We start from the raw sequence: 22,648 nt of genomic DNA, 5'->3' as shown, positions 1-22,648 counted from the left end.
CATATTCCATTTTAGTTGCTGTTTGTGTTTTATTCAAATCCAACAAGAAAACTAAATTCAGGGGCGGCTAGGTGGTGTAGTGGATAAAGCACCCGCCTTGGAGTCAGGAGTACCTGGGTTCAAATCTGGTCTCAGACACTTAATAATTACCTAGCTGTGTGGCCTTGGGCAAGCCACTTAACCCCATTTGCCTTGCAAAAACCTAAAAACAAAAAAACCCCCACTAAATTCAAACGAAAACCTAACCAGTTGTATTAAATTTTCATCTTATGAATTTGACAAAGATAACTATTTATGTGTGTATATTCACATGTATACATACTCATGATTACTCTTAAATGAGTAATCAGATTTTAATGAAAATAAATATTTGCAGTAAAAAAATGTACTAATATATGATATTGGCCCCATCCCCAAATTAATTCCTTGAATGAGAAACTTCTTATGGAATCAAGCTGCTCTTTTGATTCTGAAAATCCCAACAAATATTCAGCCACCAGACTCTTTTAAGAGTCATCCAAACCCAATGCAGTGTAGGACAATCTTTTTTCTTATACTTTTGTCTGGGGAGAGGGGCTCTTGTTTTTGACATTTTTTTTTTTTAGTAAGGTTTTAGTAGATTAAGGGAGAACATAGAAATGTAGATCAGGAGTCAAGAAGCTCTAAGAGCACACTGGGCCTCAGACACTCCCTAGCTGGGTAATCATGGACAAGTCATTTCACCTTGGTCTCCCTGTTTCCTCATGGAGATAATACTAGCACCTCCCTCCCAGGGTCATTGTAAGGATCAAATAAGATAATAATTGTAAATCACATCACAGTGCCTGGCACAGGATAATTGCATATAAATATTAAATATCACCACTGTCATCCTTATTAAATAAGGACACGTTTTACACTAATGAAGTGGGATATCTCATTAGGAATTAAAATTATTCTTCAAACTCCAAAATTTATGTTCTTCTAGTTTTTCAACAATCTACAGACTCTGTAGTTGGATAGTAATTGCAAGATGGCACCTGCATTAATAAAATTAAACTAATGAGATGTTCATTTAAGTCACAGCAGATACAAATTTAAAAATCCTGGGCAGTTATATATAAGTTTGAAATTGGGGCCCTTCTGGGCAGAAATTTTCATCTTCAACTCCTCCAGAGGTGGAAGAGTTTGGTAGTTTGGCAGACAATCTCACTCTTGTGACTTAGTGATATCTATTTTAGCAGATACTATGTTGATGGCAGACCTGAAGTGGCTCAGGGGGAGCACATCCTTCCCAGCGTCAAGCAAATTATCTTCTGCAAAGAGGGGAGAAAAACAGGAAAAGATTTCTTGGAGCCTATTTAACTTCACATAAGAACTCTATTATTATCATCAACAATCATGTGCAAAATGCTGGTCACATTTTACAGATGCTTACAAGAAGAGCATATTTGCTAGAAGCAGTAGATCAACAATTCACTTATATTATACAAGCAAATCAATTTAAAAACATTAAGTAGTTGGGCTTTTCTTGAATAGTTAAATACCCAGTATCCATTTTTCCCTTATTAGGAAGCCATCCATGTGGAGAAAAAATTATTGACTTAAGTAGAATTGAAAGAATATTGCATTTGAAACTAGTGATCCTAGTTTCAATACCCAGCTCTGTCAAAGCCACCTGTGTGACCTTGGGGCAAGTCAAACTCTCTGGTTCTCAATTTTCTTACTTTTATTATGAGGGCTTGGACTACATGACCTCCAAGAATCCCCTTGTAGCTTTATATCTATTATTATAATTTCATGAGTGTAGCATAAAAGCATTAAAAAATTGAAGCAAATTTTGACATTGAAATGTGCTTAAGAACAACCAAATCTTCAATATTTTCCATGATCTACCTTTCATGTTATTAGTAATAGTATAGATTTCTTAATGTACATAAAATAGATGTTTTTAAAGTATGTTAATAGTATTTGTAAATCAAATTTTAAATGTATGAGGAAAGTCAAGATTTAAAGGACCTCTGATGTAGATTAGAGAATAGAAGTTTATCAAGTACTTACTAGATGCTGGGCACTCTATTATATTTTTGAAAATAAAAAGAATGTAAGATATGATCCTTACTCTTAAGGAACTTAAGAGTCCAGTGGGGGAAATAAAATACATACACATAAAAAAGAGTAATTAACAATGTGTCAGTTTCTGATAATGCCAAGTGAATGTAAGAACTTGAATGAGTTCAGAAGGAAAAGATCAGTGAGTTAGCATGGTTTTTTTTTGAGTGGATTTTATTTTATTTTTTTAATGTCTTAATTTTTTATTTATTTTATTTTTTAATTTATTTTTTATTCTCATTTTGTACAAATGTTTTTTTACATTAATAAAATATTCTTGTTTACAAGTAAACAAAATACCCCTCCTCCCCCATGAATATAGATAGACTTGCTTGGGCGAAAAAAGTAAAGGGGAGAGAAAAAAATTAAAATAAAAAAAATAATAGTAATAATTGTAGGTATGGCCAGGTGGCGCAATGGACGAAGCATCAGCCCTGGAGCCACGAGCACCTGAGCCCATATCCAGCCTTGTAAACCCAACAATCACCCAGCCCTGTGACATGCAAACCACCTGATCCCCACTGCCCTGCAAAAACCAAAAAAAGAAAACAAAAGACCCAAAATAAAATAAAATAGTAATGATAGTAGGGGTGGCTGGGTGGCAGACAGAGCATTGGCCCTTGAGCCAGGAGCACCTGGGTCCCAATCCAGCCCCAGACACCCAAAGATCACCCCGCTATGTGGCCCCAGGCAGGCCATCCAGCCCCACTTGCCCTGCACCCTCCCCCAAATAATAATAACAAAAAATGTGCTTGAGTCTTTGTTCCAACACCAACAACTCTGTCATGGGTGGATCCCATTCTTTATGATAAGTCCATCACAAAAGTTATTTCCATATTTTTCCACCGTTGCCGTTGCTGATCACAACTCCCTCCTTTCTTATTTCTCCACTACCATGTACTCTATTTTCTCTCTCCTTTCACTCTGACTCTGCTGTAGCGTCGCTGAGTGGCTCAGCAGACAGATCCCTGGTCCTGGGGCCAAGAAGCCCTGAGCCCCCATAGCACCCCTTAGGCCCAGAATCCACCTGGCCCTATGGTCCTGGGCAGGCCTTCCAATCTCAGCCCCTTGCAAGAAGTAAGAAAGAAAATGTGTTATATCTGACCACTCTCCCCCCATGGTCCATCCTCTCCTCCTTTATTCACATCCCCACCCCTTCCCCCTGCTCCCCCCACTTCTTATTCCAGATGTCTATACCCCATTGAGTATATATGCTGTTTCCTCTCCTAGCCATCTCTGATGAGAGCAAAGGTTCCCTCATTCCCCCTTGCCTCCCCCCTTCCATATCATTGCAATAGCTCATTGTAATAAAAAAAAATCTTATGTGAAATATCTTGGACTATTCCCCCTCTCCTTTTTCTTTCTCCCATTCCATCTCCCTTTTTTTTCTATTGACTCCATTTTTACACCATATTTTATCTTCAAATTCAGCTTTCTCCTGTGCTTCAACTATAAAAGCTCTCTCTACCTGCTCTATTAACTGAGAAAGTTCATATGAGTATTATCAGTGTCATTTTATTATGCAGGAATACATGCAGTTCATCCTCATTAAGTCCCTCATATTTCCCCCCTCTCCTCCAATTTCCATGCTTCACTTGAGTCCTGTATCTGAAGATCAAACCTTCTGTTCAGCTCTGGCCATTCCAAAAGGAACCTTTGAAATTTCCCTGGTTCATTGAAAGTCCATCTTTTTCCCTGGAAGAGGACATTCAGCCTTGCTGGGTAGTTCATTCTTGGCTGCATTCTAAGCTCTCTTGCTTTCCAGTATATGGTATTCCAAGCCCTATGAGCTTCCAATGTAGCTGCTGCTAAGTCCTGTGTGATCCTGACTGCAGCTCCACGATATTTGAACTGTGTCCTTCTGGCTGCTTGTAATATTTTCTCTTTGACTTGGGAGTTCTGGAACTTGGCTAGAATATTCCTAGGGGTTGGTTTTTTGGGATCTCTTTCTTGGGGGGATTGGTGGATTCTCTCTATTTCTATTTTGCCCTCTTCTTCTAGAATATCAGGGCAATTTTCCTGTAGTAATTCTTTGAAAATGATGTCAAGGCTCTTTTCCTGATCATGACTTTCAGGTATTCCAATAATTTTTAAATTATCTTTCCTAAGTCTGTTTTCCGTATCAGTTGTTTTTTCAATGAGATATTTCACATTTTCTTCTAATTTTTCATTTTTTTGGTTTTGAAGTATTGATTCCTGATTTCTGGTAAATTCATCAATCTCCCTGAATTCTATTCTTTGTCTGAAGGATTTGTTCTCCTTAGAGAGTTTTCTTATCTCTTTTTCCATCTGGCCAATTTTGCTTTTTAAATCATTCTTCTCCTCAATAACTTTTTGAACTGTTTTATCCATTTGACCTAAGCTGGTTTTTAGCATGCTATTTTCTTAAGCATTTTTTTTTGGATTTCCTTGACTAAGCTGCTGACTTCATTTTCATGTTTTTCCTGCATCTCTCTCCTTTCTTTTCCCAGTTTTTCTTCCAACTCCCTCATTTGATTTTCAAAGTCTTTTTTGAGCTCTATCATATCCTGAGCCCAATTTCTGTTTTTCTTGGAGTCTTTAGATGCAGGAGCTTGTGCTTCCTCATCTTTAGACCGAGTATTTTGATCCTTCTTGGGCTCATTTACAAAATATTTCTCAATAGTCTTCTTTTTGTTTCTCTGCTTGCTCATTTTCCCAGCCTGGGCCTGGTTTGGGGTGCTTCCTGAGCTTTTGGGACACTCCCACAAGGGTCTCAGTGTGTGAGGCTCTGTCCTCCCTCCTGGTCTGTGAATGACCATATGCTCCCCCCTCTGCCACAGGGCTGAGGTGGGGGGGGCCTAGACTGCGATCAGGATCTGAATGTGGTCAGAGCCCCAGAGTCCTGTTCCAGGGGCAGAGGAGCTCGAAGTTTCTCTTCACTCCCCTCCCTCAGCTCAATGGGCTCATGCCCTGGAGCCTCCTTCTTACCAGCTCCACCTGCTTCTGGGCTGCAGAAAGACCAAGCTGCTCCCTGTGTGCCCTGAGGGTTGGGCTTCACGTGCTCCCTCTAGCAGAGGTCCCCAGCTGTTCCCCCACTTTGTGCCTGATGCTCCCCGGGGTGCAGCTCAGGAGACTCCCCCGCTGCTGTGAGCCGAGGCTCCTAGCGCCCTGGGGCTGCCTCCAGGAGGCTGAAGTTCTTTGGCTCTGGCCGGCCACCCCTCTGGCAGGCCACCTCTCCAATCCCGGGGAGCAGAGCCTTTCTGCTCCTTTCCAGGTTACCTTGAGTAGGAGAACTGCTTCACTGGGTCCCTTTGTGGGTTCTGTCTCTCGAAAGTTTAGAGTCCTTAGCTGATGAGTTTTATCAGAGAGCTCCTAAGACCTGATCCCTTCTTGTAGCCATCTTGGCTCCGCCCCCAAGTTAGCATGGTTAAAGAAGGCTTCTTGGAAAAAAATGGAACTTGGGGGGAACCTTGAAAGATATGTCACATTCAGGGAAGAGCAGTGGAGGGAAACAAAGAGAAGGTGGTTATAGGGAATGACAGAAATGAGAAATAAAGAAGCAGGAATGTGCCAGACTTTTGTTGAGGAACAATGAATGGGTAATCTTTTTGTCTGTTGGTGTAGAAAGTTCTTACAAGAGCAAAATGGAAAATAAAATTGCAAAGATATCTTGGAGCTAGTTTGTGGATGCTTTTTGAATGTGAAGTCAAAGAGTTTGGAAAGTAAAGGAAAAGGAGAGGAGAGTCTTTGATTAGTCCTTAAAAGTTTAAGGGGAATGATATTGAAAATATTGTTGTTTGTCCTTTGTTCTCAAAGAAGATCATGACATCAGGGAGGTGATGCCATGACAAACAAGTAAATTGAATTGGAGTGAGGGGGTTCTGTGCTTAGTCAGCAGCCTCACTTTCTCTTCTGGAATCAGTGGCCAGATATGAATCAGGATAACTGGAGATGGCCCAGGATATGAGGCAATCAGGATTAAATCTTGCTGAAAATAATATTTTATTTATAGTAGCATATAGAACGTATTACAATCATGGATACTAGTTAAAAACTACTGAATAATCTGTGGGTTTTATTATGGCTCTCAGGGTAGTGGCAGAGGAAATGAAAAGGACACATTCTAAAATTGTTAGAAATAAATTTGACTTTTGGAGACTGATCAAATAGAGGTGACAAAGATACAATAATTAAAGATAGTTCTCAAGATGACTAATTACATTGATGTCATTCACAAAAATTAATATGTCAGAAGAGGAAGTTTTTGTTTTTGTTCTTTTGTGAAATAAGGATCATGAGTTAGTTTTCAGCATCATAAGTCTGAGGGATGTTGGCACATGCAGGTGAATATCTATTCTAGCAGGTAATTCTAGATGTTGAATTAGAAGTTAGGAAGAAAGATCAGGACATTTTCTTGTAGATTTGAACTGTCTGTCTAAAGGTGAAAGTTGGAATTGGAGAGTGCATGAGATCCTTTAGCAAATACATAAAGAGATGAAAAGATGAATGAGGACTGAACCTTAGAATGTGCTCACATTTCAGGGGCTAGAGAAAGAAGAAGAATTAGAGAAAATAACTGAAGAAGTGATAAGGATAGTAGGAGAGAATTAGGAAAGTAATATCTTGAAAATTTGAAAAGGAAAGAAATCAGAACGTGCTAACATAAAGAAAAAATTCTTGAATATTTCAGCATAAAGAGAATGATTTTACTATATAACATTTAGGTGAATTGGAGATAAGGAAATGGAAGAAACTTAAGATATTTGGCAATTAGATGAAAGGGAATTAATTTTTTAAAAGAATTTTAAAAAATACAAATGATAGTTTATTAATTTTTGTGCTTATAAATTCAGATTATCTAGTATATCAGATTTACTTAGAATAGGGTATAGCACTATTATAGTGAAATAATTTTAATGCTTGTCTTGGGAACTGAACTAAAATAGAGTATAATTTTATGTAATATGGTTATAATTATGGATAGATTCTTGCCCTCAATGTATTTATGAAATAAAGACCCATATTATATCACAGATTTATCATTATGCCTTACTTCAAACAAATATATTAAAAAAAAATTTTAGTTGCAGTGATTTTTTTTTACTTCACTTTAAAGGTTTACATTAGGGTCCCTTTAAATCAGACATTCTTAAACTTTTTGTGTGTCATTAATCTTTTTAGCTGTCTAGTGAAGCCTAATGAGCACTTCTTTAAATGTTTTTAGATGAATAAAACCATATATATATATATATATATATATATATATATATAATTACAAGGAAACCAATTATATTGGAAATAATTATGAAAATATTTAAAAAAACCAAATTCATGGACCCTGGTTTAAGACCTACTTTAGATAGCTCATTTAGTACCTTTAAAACATTGTTTGTAAAAGTTTTACATAAGAGGCAGCTCGGTGAGGCAGTGGATAGAGCACTGGCCCTGGAGTCAGGAGTACCTGAGTTCAAATGTGGCCTCAGACACTTAATAAACCTAGCTGTGTGGCCTTGGGCAAGCTATTTAAACCCCATTTGCCTTGCAAAAACCTAAAAAAAAAAGTTTTATATAACCTTTTATAGAATCATGGATTTTACAAGGAATCAAATTAGAAGAAATCTCTGAAGCCATTTAATCCAAACTCTTTGTTTTACAGAGGAGGAAACTGAGGCCCATGGAGATTAAGTAACTTGGAAGTTATCAAGTATATTTGTGGAAGGATTTGAAACTAGCTATCCTCTTGAACCCAGATCCTCCTACTTCAAAGTCAGTACTCTTTCTCTAAATTATATAGCTCAAGAACACTCATTATACTGTAAAATAACATATAAATCTTCTACTTTAACCTTTCAGGTGCTTGATACAATATCCTCCATATATCTTTTTTAAGGATCTGAGAAAATGTGAGAGCTGAGAATTAAGTAGGGAGCCAAATTTGGTTCCTTCCTTCTAATGTCTATAAAACGTGATATTTCATAGGCAAGGCATATTTTATAGATTTATTTCCTTATTCTTATTTAATTCTTATATTTTGTCCCATGGTACTAAATTTTTAATAATTTTTAATTAATTTTTTTTAATAATTTAAAAATTTAGCTGAAATGGGACTCCATAAGAATCTTATAAAGGGGAAATATTAAAGAAGTAGGGAATCAGGTTGCTGGGGAGACTTAAGTCATTCAGAATCACATGACCAATAAGATGGAGGACTAGATATTTTCTTTGATCCTCATGATTTCTCAGCCCTCTCTAAAATAGAAATTATATGCAAGAGATAACGCAGTTTCAGCTGTCTTGGATGCTAAGAACCCAAATGAGGTAAAAACCTGATGAGCTAACAATAGAGAAAACTATTGATCCATAAACCCTAATGTACTTACTCACTGAGCACCCCCTTTCCTGCTGCTATCAAATTGCAAGCTTGCAACAGAAATCAGCTTTAAACCTGCCCTTCTTCCATCTTTCTCCACTTGCTTCAGAGATTCAAAGTATCAGACTGATAAAACCATTGCAGCTGCTTGTCAGTACTCTGCCACAATAGAACTCAACCAGAGAACTAAGAAACAGGATTCTAGCAGGACATGTGTATATGGCTATGTGGCATTCCACTACAGGTCAACCAGTATTTATTGCAGGACTAAATTATAGCATGGGAGGGTACATAAAATGAGAGAATGAAGAAAGAAGTTAGTGGAGGAATATGTGATGACCCTAATCAAAGCAAACATTTAACAATTAAGGAAAAATATCTCCTGTAATCCCTCAGAAAGAAGAGAGTTTATAGGAGAATGGGTAAGAGACCAAGAAGCAAGGATTGAAAAAAGGAGCAAATCTTGTTTCAGTGGTAGGGAGGGAAGTACCATTGCTGAATGCTTCTATGGAGAAGAGTTAAGTTCTATAAAGAGAATTCAGGACCTTACAATAGGCATAGTCTGCAGAGATTTGCTGCCTAGAGAGATCACTCATCCTGTTTTAGAAGAAGAATCAAAACTCCAGGGGTAGTTGATACTTAGAAGAGAAGGAGGGAATGCAAGCATGAAGGAAATTTTGGGGCAAATTTGGTGGGGAGGGATGGCCAAGAGGAGATCAGTGGTCAATAATGAACTGCACAATCAAGAAAGTAGGAAAATTCCTGTCATGGGGGGGATATGTGTCTAATAGCAGCAGAACTTAGAATTTCTAAGGGTGAGATACACAGAAAATAGGGGTGTAGGGGGACAATATCTACAAGACCAATAACAAAAAATGATTTAGAAAAAGGAACCCCAAATGAGTACTTGAAAAGCTTTAATTTCACAAATAGTATAAAGACTTAAGAAGGACTAAATAAAGATAGGGATTATGAAAGAAAGGGAAGATAAGAGAATGATGGACAAAAAAAATAAAATGTTAAACTTAAAGCAAGTTGAAGGGAAAGTGAAGAAAGTGAGTTTTATTTTACTACTTAACTGAGAGGGGGGGAAAGGGGGAAAGAATTCAATAACTGGTTAAGAGCAAGAAGAAAAAGAATTTAATAAGCAAAACTCCAAAACTAGGAAAAGGTGTAACAAATGGGGAAAGGAGTAAAGTTAAATATGAGGGGAAGAGAGCCAGTGAGAATAGACTTGCTTTAAAAGAGATTAAGCTAAGATAACCAAGGAGACATAATATTGTGTCTATAGAGAAAGATAGGCAGGAATCCTAATTTTTTTTTTTTTTTTAGTTTTTTTGCAAGGCAATGGGGTTAAGTGGCTTGCCCAAGGCCACACAGCTAGGTAATTATTAAGTGTCTGAGACTGGATTTGAACCCAGGTACTCCAAGGCTGGTGCTTTATCCACTACGCAACCTAGCCACCCCTAAACATGTTCTTTTAAAAAGACAAAATACACTTTTAGCCAATATGATAAAAAAAGAATAAAGCAAGAAAATCAAATTAGCGGAGCAAATGAGTAAGGTGAAATCAGCAAAGCTGCAGGCCTCAGAATATAAACCCTTAAAAATCATCTGCATATCCATATAGTAATAACAAAATTCAAGAGACAGTAATAGAAAGGGAAATTCCATTTCAAATAACTACAAAATGCATAAAGCATCTGAGAATCAATCTACTAAAGCTCACACAAGATAATTGTGTAGATTCAAATATGTTATTCTCCTTTAAGAAATAAAGAGCTACTTAAATAGTTGGCTTGCATATACAGTGCTCATGAATATCTTGTCCTAGTATAAAAAAATTACAGTACTACCGCAGTTAATTTGCACTTTTAATGTTATACCAATCAAATTATCTAAGAATACTTTATAGAGTATGATTAAAGAACATCAAAATTCATTTGGAAAAACAGAAAATATGTATTATCAAGGGAAATGATGGAAAAGAGATATTAGTGAAGGGTGATTAGCTCTTCTAGACTATTATATTATAAAGCAGTAGTCATTAAAACCATTTGATATTGGTTAAAAAAAGAGAGGTAGATCAGTGGAACAAACTGAATAAGGGAGAATCAGAAACAATGAAACTCAATAACCCAGTGTTCAATAAACAAGGAAACTGCTGGGAAAACTGGAGAGCAGTCTGGCATAAATTAGATTTGGACCAACACTTTTTACCATAATGTACAATACATTCTAAATAAATATATTAAGCTTATTAATAAAGATCATGCCATAAAAAATTAGAGGAGTAAATAATATATTTCTCATAACTTTGGGTAAGAGATATATTCTTAACCAAAGGACAGAGGGTAATTACAAAAGATGAACTATTTGACTTAAATTACATGAAATCTGTATAAATAAAATTAACACACCCAGCATAAGAAGGGAAATGGCTGAATGAGAAAAAAAATCTTTGATCAAATTTCTTTGATTGTAATTTAGTTTCTCCAATATATAAGTAATTAACATATGTGTATGTCTGTGTATATATGTGTGTATGTGACTGTTTTTCTATATAAATACATACAAATACCCCAAATGCCATTTTCTAGTAGATAAGTAATCAAAGGATATGGACCATTTTCAAAAGAATTGCAAACTATTAACAACCACATGAAAGAATGCTCCAAAGTACTAATAAGAAAAGTACAAATCAACACAACATACAAAGGAGGTAGATAAGATCAGGGGAATTATATATCAACTAAATAAAAAATACCTTAATCTATGGAAAAGTATTCTTCTGCTTTGATACTTGATTTTTTTTGATCAATAAAACAGTAAATACTCCCATCTAATCTTTTCATGAGTCCTCTGCCACTAGTTTTTAGAGAAAAGAATTGGAATGAATAAGTTTTTAATACTAGAATTATAAAAGCATTATCTTCAGTATAAAATGAAACCAAAATGTAGAGTCCAATAAATTTTATATTAAAATAAATTTATTGTCAACGGATTATAAATTCAAAGATGGAAATGAGCTTAGAGTTCACCTCACATAGCCCCACATTTTACAGATACATTATGAAAGTCATCCATGAATGGTAGACATTAGAGATACAAGTCAAAACTTTCAGTTTTCAGTTTAGTGACTTAAGTTTTGACAGTTGGGAAGCCAGTTATGAAGGCATTATTTGCATATGTAATCTTATTGGTTAACAATAAAAAAAATAATGAGTTTGGGTGGTACCTGGATAGCCAATGAATATATAGTTCTTGAACACAAGACTGTCTTCAGCCAATCATAAGTTATTGTTCTCTTTTATGTCATAGAAGTAGTTTGGCCCTTAACTTAGCAACCCAACCAAACAACCTTTCAGTTTGCTCTTGATCACAAAGAGCAAGTGAATTGTTAAATTGACTGTCTGGATTTATTAGATTAGATTTTAAGTAATTTTTTTTCTAATATTTTTCTGTTCCACTGCATCGGTTCAAGAATGTGTGATGCTCAAGTTTAAGAAGCAGAGCAACAAACATTTAGAGAACAGTGTGAGTTTTCAAGAACTTAAATTATCTCATTGTAACTGAAATGATTTGCTTACCTCTTTAGTTATGTGACTGTAGTATTTGTCACTGATGCTTTAGAGTTTTGTTTCTAGGTTAGGCTTTGATCTGTTAAATTCAGTCTAATAAGTGTCTTTTTTCTTCTTCCTGGAATCCATTAGGCAGAATTTGCCAGAATTGGAAGACTGTTGAATTTTTTATTTGAATTGCATTCCATCTTAAAGGGTCACTTACCAGGATCATATGTCTGCCTGGTAAGGGTGTTTTCTTTTAAAGTGCTCCTATTAATCTCTTCTGTTTTGGTTCTTGATGCTTGGTGTTAGAAATTATTTCTCTACTAAATCTTGGAGCTAAAACTGATAATTTCTACAGTCACAGAAATAAATGATTTAGACCCAAGGTCTCTTCCTGCCCCTGGCAATGTGGAAATTGGAGAAAGGACAGGAATGAGAAACCAAATTAATCCACTTTGATTGGAATGTAAATATATGTGAAGGGGAGTAGTAAGAGTCAGCCAGGCAAAACCTTGACAGGTGAAACCCTAATTTGCTCTCACCTCTCACTTAGATCAATCCTAATTCATCATTATATTCATTTATTAAGCACCTACGTGTGTGTGTGTGTGTGTGTGTGTGTGTGTGTGTATGTGTGTGTGTGTGTCTGTCTGTCTCACTGCTAGGGTTACACAGACAAATATCTCATATACCTTGAAGATGCTTAGAGTTTATTAGAGGAAAGGTTGTATACATATGCCCACTCTAAAGCTGAAAGGAGGGAGGGAAAGAAGTAAAAAGAGAGATCCAGGCAAAGTGCAGTGAAAATTTGAAAAGAGAAAGGACACTTTTACTTGAAGTCAAATAAGGTTTCCTTCCTGAAAGAGTTGGCAACCTGAATTGAACCTTGGGAGCCAAGGGATCTCTTTGGGAGGGATTTCAGTAGATACTGATTGGATGGTCCATTTCAGGTATGGAAACTAGCTGACTGTGATTTAGGACAACAAGAGCAGAGGACTAGGAGTAGTTGTTTGACTGAAGGTAGGGTGCACAAAAGGGGAAATAAGGATGAGAAAAACCTGTTAGAGCTAAATAGTTTGGACATTGTCTATCTTCCTTTACCAAGGCTTTTAACCCTTGTAAGCTAAAAACTAGTGAAAAAAACTTGAGTAGCCTCTGCAAAGATCTGAAAGCCTCCAACCTTTTGGATATACTACTTGTGGAGTTTGCACTTATATAAGTCTGTTCGTTATTGGAATGTTTGTTTCCTATTAATAACATTTTATTTAATCATTTTGTAATGTCTGCAAATTTGTGGTGCCACAATTCAATTCTTAATTTTTTTTAATAAATGATTTTGGGGTAATGTTAAATCATACTTTGCCTAAACCTACCTTTTTAACCAAAGTTCTCAATATTTTCTTATACTCTGCTTAATAGAGAAGATTTTAGTGGTTGTGATTTGTTCACTTGCCAACCACTAGTGGTTTATTTTAACTGCTGCCTGATGTCTTCAATGGAGACTGTTAGCTTATAAAAAGTTTTTGGAGAGTTTGATAAGATATAGATCTTTGCAGATAACTGGTTACCAGGGTAACTAGGCTTGTCAGTTGGTAGTTTCAGGAAGAAGTGAGAACAAGATATCACAGGACTGCCCAAATTTTGTGAGTTTGAGAGGTGTTGCTTTTTAGTGTAGATTTTTGTCTGAATCCACAAATTTAAGTATAGAATTCCATAATAGTAATTTGATCATCATATAGCAACAAACTCCAAAGTTCCATGGGGGGGGGGGGGTTGTGGTATTATTGGCTTCTCTACTATAAATTTTTATTTGGTCTACATAGGATAATAATCTAGAGAGTAGGCAGTATTTTATTTGACTCTATTGAGAGAGGCAAAGACTTCAGTTAGAGATAGTAGAAAAATTGATTGTTTGGCAGAAGGATTCGTTTTCTTGATGGGAAGCTTTCACTTTTTGAGAAGTACTAGTAAGGAAGTCTCTTACTTTTTATCAAGCCTTTTCATATATTCTCAAGGTCAAAATAATTTTTTCCTCTTACAGAGGTAATGGTGACATTTGGCAATAAGTCATTGGGATTGACCACCCAAACTCTTTTCTTAGTGGAATTTGCTTTATTCTGTGGAACTACTTTGAAATGTTACAGTTATGCTAAGCTTGTGTAGTATCCATGCCAATAGTTTCGTTACCTTATAATCTTGTAACCAGTTTCCCTCTTCAATAGAATATTATAGTTTTATTTTTTCAGACATATTGATTAAATGAACATTTGGATGTTGAGTATATGTTCTCTGAACCTCTTAAGGAAATGATTAAAAAAATTCAAATTCCACTCGAGAGAGAATTCTATTTGTGTTTTTAGGACTTATTTAAAGGGAAATCTCTTGAAGCCAGATGACCATGAAATTCACAAGACCTCTTTAGACCAAGAGAAGAAATTGATCAACTTATGTGGTGGCCTTGAACTACCTCTCAAAATGCTTTCTGGGAATAATTTCTTCTTGGATGTATAAAAGTGTCACATCATATATGCAAAATGTGTAAATTTAAAAGTTCTGAGCAAAAAGAGGAAAAATAGCAAATTGCATAGTTCCAGTGATTATATGACTCATTGGTTTCTCTGTCAGTCTTGGTTTTTGGATGCCTATTTATAGTGTGAATACTTTGCTGTGACATAGCTTGATTCTAGAATCTTGTCATCATGCTGTTGACAAAACAATCATTTCTAATTAGCATTGTAGAGCTAATAAGGACCACTATAGTTGACCTTTCTAACATTCCTTGAGCTTAGTTAAAAGGCTCCCATAGTGTATACTTTGATGTCTGTCCTCTCTTGCATGATAAAATAGGAAGATATATTTAATTTGGCAATATACTGTAATATAAAAGATCAGTGTACTGAAAAATAAAACATTTTTCTTTTCCGTATCAGTCATCTTAGATCCATTCATTCATCTGCTTTGATTCAGGTTTCCATCTTTTACCTCTAGACTTTTCCTAACAATAACTGTTCAAAATTCAGTCAAGAAGCATTTTAAAACTCTTTTCTAGACTTTGTGATGCAGATCTGTGAATACAGGTAAAAAGCAAAAAATATTCCCTGCTCTCAAGAAGCTTATACTTTAATAGAAGAGAATGTGTATTTCAAGATATATACAAAATAGATGCAAAGTAACCTTAGAAGAGAAGGCCATAGTAGCTGAGAATACTGGAAAAGATCTGCTTCATGAGATGTGGTGGCAAGTAAGCTAGGTCTTGAAGGAAACTAGAGATTCTTAGAGACAGAGGTTGAAAAGGAGGAACAGGGAGAAGGGAGATGAGGAAGAGAGGGAGAGAATCAGAAATTTGGAATTCCTGTACAAAGGCACAAAGATAGATATAAAATGTGTGATAACACAGAGAATAGACCAGTAACTGTTGAAGTGCATAAAGAGGAGGAATGTTTTAAAAGACAAAAAAGACAGATTATCAAAGATAACAAAAGATGGAATTGTCAGTGTTGAAAGAATTATACAAAAATAGGCATACTATTTGTTATTGAAACTATGAATAAGTGCCACCATTTTGGAAAGGATTTTGGAATTCTATAAAGTGACTAAAATACTCTTTGACCCAGAAATTACACTAGAACTTTATCCCTTTACCCCAAGGAAAGATCAGGGATAAGAAACCCAACATATATATGCATATATATGTATATACATTAAAATATTTTTAGTAGCATTTTTGTAGCAAAGAATTGGCAACAAAGTTGATGCTGCATTATCAGTTGGGGAATTGCTAACAAATTAGTACATGGATATGATAGAATATAACTAATTGTAAGAAATATGAAATAGGATGAATACAGGAAAGCATGGAAAGATATGAACTGGTACAAATTGAAGTAATCAAAGCTAAGAAAACAATATATACATTGATGATAGCTATGCAAATTCAAAGAACTACCACTATAAAATTATTAAAAATGAATACTGCAAAATTTCAAAGAATAGTTATGACCCCAAAGAAGAGATACAAAAAAATACTGCACCCTAGTTTTTTGCCAAGGTGTGAGATCTGTAAGTATGGAATATTGCATTTTTTTGACATATTGATCAATTTTACTAATAGTTTTCCTTTTTTTATTTAAAAATATTATCATTAAATGATACCATGCTCTGGAAGATGGAAATAAACAGGGGAGAGATGCTGGAAAGAAATTTAACCAAAGTAAAAACAAACTTTCAATAAAAATATGTTTAAAAAACTCAATCAATAAAAGCTCCACAGGACAGTTGAGAAGAAGGTTTGGGTGTATTTATATACAAATTACATAGTCTCTACTTTTGACAATTTTAGGGAGATATTCCTCCCTTCTCTTCCCCAGGCCCTCCTTCCCCAAGCTCTGCTATGATATTTTTTATTATGGAAATCCACTTTTAAAAAATCATATGGGGAGCATGGGACTGGAATGATTGGAAAGGACCAGGTTGTAGAGAATTTTAAGTGCCAAACAGAAGAGCTTATATTTGAGCCAAAAGGGGAGACAGAATGTTATTAATGGGAGGAAGAATGGATTTGGAGTCAAAGGACCTGGGTTCAAATCTTGGCTCTCACATGTACTACCTTGTGTGATCTTTGATAAGTCACTGAATCTTAGTTTCTTCCTCTGAAAAAGGAAGTTTCAAAGATCTCATTGAGCTCTTGATACTCAAAGGAAAATATTGGAGTTTGAGTAGGGGAGTGAACATAATTAGATAAAGCTTCAAGAAAATCACTTTGGCTGCTATCTGGAGCACAGGTTACATTAGGGAAAGACTAAAACAGGGAATCTAATTAAATGACTATTTCAGTAAAATAAGTGAGAGATGATTAAGCTCTGAGCTTGGGGTGATGACTGTGAGTGGAAAGAAGGGAATGTATTTAAAAAATAAAGACAAAGAATAGCATTAACTTTTATGAGCTTGAATGACTAGAGGTTTATTGATGACTAAGAGATAAAAAAAATTGGGAAGAAAGGAAAGATAATGACTTGCAGTCATGTTGATATTGAGATAATACCTATAGAATACCCAATTGTCACAAGTGGAACTGGAGCTTAGAAGAGAAGAGTAAAGCTGGATAAATAGATCTAGGAATCATCTACCTAGAGATAATTGAATTGATGGGAAATGATTAAGTTATTAAATGAGAAAATATGGAAAGAATAGGAAGAAGACCTAGAACAGAGTTTGAAGAATATTCATAGATATTACAAATGAAGATCCAGCAGAGTAAACTGAGGAAAAGTCAGACTAGAGAACCAAGAGGGAACAGTCATGAAAACTCAGAGGGGAAAGAGTATCCTGAAGAAGGTGGTCAACAATATCAAAACATGCAGATAAGATGCCATTATATTTGACCAGTTCAGTGAACATTGATAATTTTGGAAAGCCTAGTTTCAGTTCAGGGAAAAAGTTTGGAAACTAGATTCAAGAATCATATAGAAGAAGGTGAAAATTGAAAAGAGACTGAGATAAATAACTTTTTCAAGATTAGCTGATATGGTCACTGAGATTTTCCTAAAACTTAGGTCTTATCATGTTACCCCCTATTGAATAAACTCCATGCTGCCTCCAGAATCTAATATTAAATGCTTTGCTTAGCATTTCAGAGTCCTTCAAAAACATAAACTGTTTCTCTCACTTTTATATAACTAGCATTTAGTGTAGTGCCTGACATAGCAGGTACTTAATAAATGTTTATTGATTGAAAAGGAAAATGAGCATGATATGATCTTAAGAGAGCTTTTTTAATGGAAATAACTTGGACATATTTGTGGACAGCAGAGGAGAAATCAGTAATTAAGGAGAAACTGAAGATTAGAGAGTATGATGATATATAAGTGATTTGAAATACATTCTTTTTATTTTTTATTTTTTATTTTTTTGCAAGGCAGTGGGGTTAAGTGGCTTGCCCAAGGCCACATAGCTAGGTAATTATTAAGTGTCTGAGGCTAGATTTGAACTCAGATATTCCTGACTCCAGGGTGGGGTGCTTTATCCACTGTACCACCTAGCTGCCTGAAATACATTCTTTTTAAAAAAATTTTTAAATATAAATTTTACTGTTGTCTTTCATTTTTAAATGTCACATTTTCCACTATATCCTTTTCTCCACCTCTTCTCAGAGATTCATTCCATAGAACAGGGGCAGGAACATATCTTTGCCCAATGACCGTATAAGACCTGAGAAATTATTTGGTTTGGTGCTGCCCTGGCAACCATAGGCGGCACTCGAAATTCAATAAATCTTAGGAACTTTTTAGGGGTGAATTAAATGTTTGACCAAATATCAAATGCCAATGTTGTTTATAAGTATTCAAATGATGCTTTGGCAGAAAAAAAAAGTTTGCTCATCTTTGTCATAGGATAAAGAATAAAAAGGAGGTAGAAAAAGTTCTCCCAAATTTATCAGCATATTTTAAGTCTGATGGTGTTCTACATCATGGACCTTTTCACTTCACACCTTGAAGAAAGGAGTGGAGGAAATAGGAAGGTATCTTTCATCTTCAACCAACCTAAGAAATTTTTAAGGATAGTTGGTTTTTGGTTTTTTTTTTTTTTTAGGTTTTTGCAAGGCAAATGGGGTTAAGTGGCTTGCCCAAGGCCACACAGCTAGGTAATTATTAAGTGTCTGAGACCGGATTTGAACCCAAGTACTCCTGACTCCAGGGCCGGTGCTTTATCTACTACCCCACCTAGCCGCCCCCTTAAGGATAGTTTTAACCAAAGATTATATTTCACTTCTGTGCTTTAACTACAGAGCCTATATCCCCATTCTTATACTCCCAAGATAGGAGTTTCTTTCTTCAACCCAAGCTGTAAACACAAAGCAAAAAAATTATCTTTCTTCCAAATCAACTCCCTCTCCTTAATTTCATTCTTTCTTTGATAATAGCATTTGGTCATTTGAATGAAAACCTTTGTCTCTCTTCTCCAGATCCATTCAGCCACCAACATATTTTGAATGTTCCTTAAATCCATTCCTTCCTTTCCTACTCTTGTTTAAAATCCATAGACTTCTTGTCTATGACTACTTAATTTACAAGTCTCCCTTGCTTTTGATCCATATTTCCTCTAAATCTATTGTATTTGAAGTCAAAATATGTCATGAACCTCTAATTTTGTTGTAGAAATTCTTTCCACTGTCTAATTTGGACCATAGATGAGAATGATGGAGGGCAGTTCCATATCAATCAGTTCTTATATAACTTAATAAGTTTTAGCCACTGCCAAAAGTGTGACATGACTTTTCTCAAATCTGTTAAAGCATTCTGCTAAATGTTGATGGGAACATAATATAGATGTAAACATCTCAGATTACTTGGTTGCTCAAAAACTTTGAACTCCCCTTCTTGGCTTCCTTCTCATCAGATCCAAATTTCTAAGACCCTCTGATCTATCTTCAACTTTCTTCTTCCAACCCTAGACTCTAGCTAACCTATTATATATCATTGTTATTTAAAGGGGTTCTCACCTTTGCTCATTGCTAAGTAGAATCCATAGGCCAACTTAAAGAGATGCAATCAAACGAACAACAGGCTTTATAAAGCAGTCACTTGAGACCAGCCAGGTGCTAGCTAGTTCCCAGAGTATAAGTCAAACTGAAATAGCTTGTGGCATCAAAGATCTTACATTCTATTGGGGGGCAATAAACAGGACACATCCAGATATATAAAAAATACATATACTAAAAGACTTGGTAGTTTGGAGAGGAGGAGGCAATAGCTATCCCAAGATTTAGGAAAGACCTTATAAAGAAAACTTAGGTTATCTAGGCTAGCCAACCACTACTTGAACAGGAATTGCTTTTTCTTTGTATCTCCAAGTCTTGGTACACAGTGCCTGGCAAAGACTGCTTAATATGTTTATTGATATATTGATTATAGCATTCCTGACTCCACTTGAAGACTTCCAGTGAGCGCACTCTGCTTATCAGTTTAAGATAGAGGGCAGTTATTGTCATTATTATATGTGGCATAAAATGCCTCTTAACAGTCTTTGGACCTTTGGGGTCAAACAAATCAATTTGACTGGAATGTCATTGCCTCTTCTCTCTAGGGAACCTTCTCTAACCCAGATCACAGTGATTTTTCCTTAAAATTTTTTAAAATTTAAATTAACTGTCATGAATATTTCTGTATTCAAAAGTGAGAGAAAAAATACAAAATACAAATAATCAAGTTCAGCATGATATATACTATAGTGTTGCTTTGCTTCTCTACCACCTGAATATTTCTTCCTGTTCCTTTTTGAACCTATTAAAAAATTTTTCCCCCAAATTTAGCAAACCCAACAAGAACATTTACATATATAGATACAAAAATAGTAGTATATATGAAAATATGTACCTAATATATTCAGGTTGCTTTTTTGAACTCAGATTCTGCTAACACCAGGGCTGGTGCTCTATCCACTGCGCCACCTAGGTGCCCCCTCAGGTTGCTTTTTTGAAAAACAAGTGTAGGGGCGGCTAGGTGGCGCAGTGGATAAAGCACCGGCCCTGGAGTCAGGAGTACCTGGGTTCAAATCCGGTCTCAGACACTTAATAATTACCTAGCCGTGTGGTCTCGGGCAAGCCACTTAACCCCATTTGCCTTACAAAATACTTAAGAAGAAAAAGAAACAAGTGTATAACAAATTCAACATGTTAAATTCAAAGCTATCATTTTTGTGTTCATTCTTAGATATTTGAATCAATTTCTTTTGTTTTATATATGGGATTTGCTTCAGAGAAACTAACTGTAAAGACTTCTGATTTTGACTTTTGATTTTATTTAATCGAAAGTGTCCTTTTTATCTTTTATCTTCTCTGAATCTGCTTGGTGGTTTTCTCTTGCCTATAGGAAAGTTTTTTTCTTGTTTCTCCAATTTGCTTATGATGTGAACCAAATGATATGAATTAGGTCATATACCCATTTTTAGATTATTGTGGTCCATGTTACGAAGTAAACCATCCTGGAAAACTGTTTGGAACTATGTCTTCCAAATGATTAAATTTTGCATATCTTTTAATTCCATTGATAGTATAACTAAACCTATATAATAATTGTACATATTTAATATAATAAGCTTTGTTTATAGAATGTTTTATAAATATTAACCTTACCACAACCTTAGAAAGTAGATATTATTTTAATTTTACAGATTAGGAAATTGAGGCAAATAGAGATTAAGTAATATACCCAGGGTCCCACAGCTGATAAATATCTGAGACTGGTCTCTGGGTTTCTTGACTCCATGTTCAACTCTTAATATTCTTTGCTAACTATCAAGAAGCTTAAGAGATAATCAAAGAAGGAAGAAAAAATATACACATATACACAGTATTTAATAGGAGTTCTTACTATGGTGGCAAAGAACAGGAAACTAAGGGAATATTTGTCAGTTTGGGGAATAGTTTTGTAGTACAAAAAGTGAAGAAAATGCTTTCAGAGAAACCTGGGAAAACCTGTATGGACTAATGCCGAGTCAAAATGAGCAGAACCAGAAAAACAACTTATACTACATCATAAACTTTGTAAAGACAAATAAGTTTGAAAGACTTAAGAAATCTGATTCCAGAGGACTGATGATGAATAATGTCCACCTTCTGACAGAGAGGTGATGGACTAATATGCAGAAGAGACACATTTTTAAATGTGATCAAGATGGGAATTTGTTTTGCTTGACTATGCTTATTTGAAGTTTCTTTTTTTCTTCTTCCTCCAGGGAAGGATCACACACACACAAAAAAAGAAATTGTGATAGTTGAAAAATTAAAATCTCATTATAGAATAAAAAGAAAAGAGGGAAATCTTGGTTTAATTTGTTAGACTCCCATCCATTTTTCCCAGCAGTTTTTTTTAATCAAATAGTCTTTATCTCAGGAGCTGCAAATCTTTAGGTTTAATAAACACTAGTCTACTGAGGTTTGCTTGCTTTTGTATCTTGTGTACTTAGTCTGTTTCATTGATCAACCTCTGTATTTAAAAATTAGTGCCAAATTGGATGATGTAGTATGATTTGAGAACTGATACTGCCAGGACCCTTCCTTTCCACTTTTTGTCCATTATTTCCCTTGAGCTTCTTGGCCTTTAGTACTTCCATACAAAATTTTTTATTTTTTTCCTAGTTCTGTGAAGTGTTACTTTGGTCTCATGTGATTTTTATTGTCAATTTTCCTAAGTCTCCAATGTTCTTTTCTTTGTGCTCCCTTTGACATGTTCAGTCTTAAATACTCTTTCAAGGTTTTTGTTTTACTGTTTACTCCTAGTTCTAGCAGATTGATCTTTTCAGTTTTATTTTGTTGGCTTATCAAGTCATATTCATTAACTATGGATGTATTTCTCAAGGTGCTGATCTAAGCTCTTTTTTTTTTTAAATGCTATTTGTTTTGGTGATCTCATCAGCCCTCTTCAGCTCTATTATCAGGACTCTGCAGGTGAATCTGAGATTTATATATCCAGTCCTAACTTATCTCCTGAGCTCCAGTGTCTCATTCCTTTTTCTTGAACATCTCAAAACTCATTCTCTTTTTCCCCAAACTCTCTTCCCCTCTTCCTAACTTCCCTGTCATTGTTAGGGACACTACTGCCTTCTCAGTCTCCCTGACTTCCTCACTTTCTCTAACACTATATACCTAATCTGTTGCTAAGTC

The 22,648-nt window shown here is 35.4% G+C and overlaps 1 protein-coding gene across 5 annotated transcripts in view; it reads left to right on the top strand.

The window, feature by feature from the left end:
- Window positions 1-22,648, top strand: part of SPOP (speckle type BTB/POZ protein) — a 75,640-nt gene that overhangs the window by 6,778 nt on the left and 46,214 nt on the right. Inside the window, exon 3 of one of the 5 annotated variants that reach the window (XM_074224224.1) lies at window positions 7,709-7,818. The exons of 2 other annotated variants lie outside the window; for them this stretch is intronic. The gene's annotated coding sequence lies outside the window, so the exon portion shown is untranslated. 2 more of the 5 variants (XM_074224227.1, XM_074224226.1) reach the window with 2 other exon arrangements.

Source organism: Macrotis lagotis, chromosome 2 (assembly GCF_037893015.1).
Source record: "Macrotis lagotis isolate mMagLag1 chromosome 2, bilby.v1.9.chrom.fasta, whole genome shotgun sequence".
NCBI lineage: Eukaryota > Metazoa > Chordata > Mammalia > Peramelemorphia > Peramelidae > Macrotis > Macrotis lagotis.
This window is presented reverse-complemented; position numbering and strand designations above follow the sequence as displayed.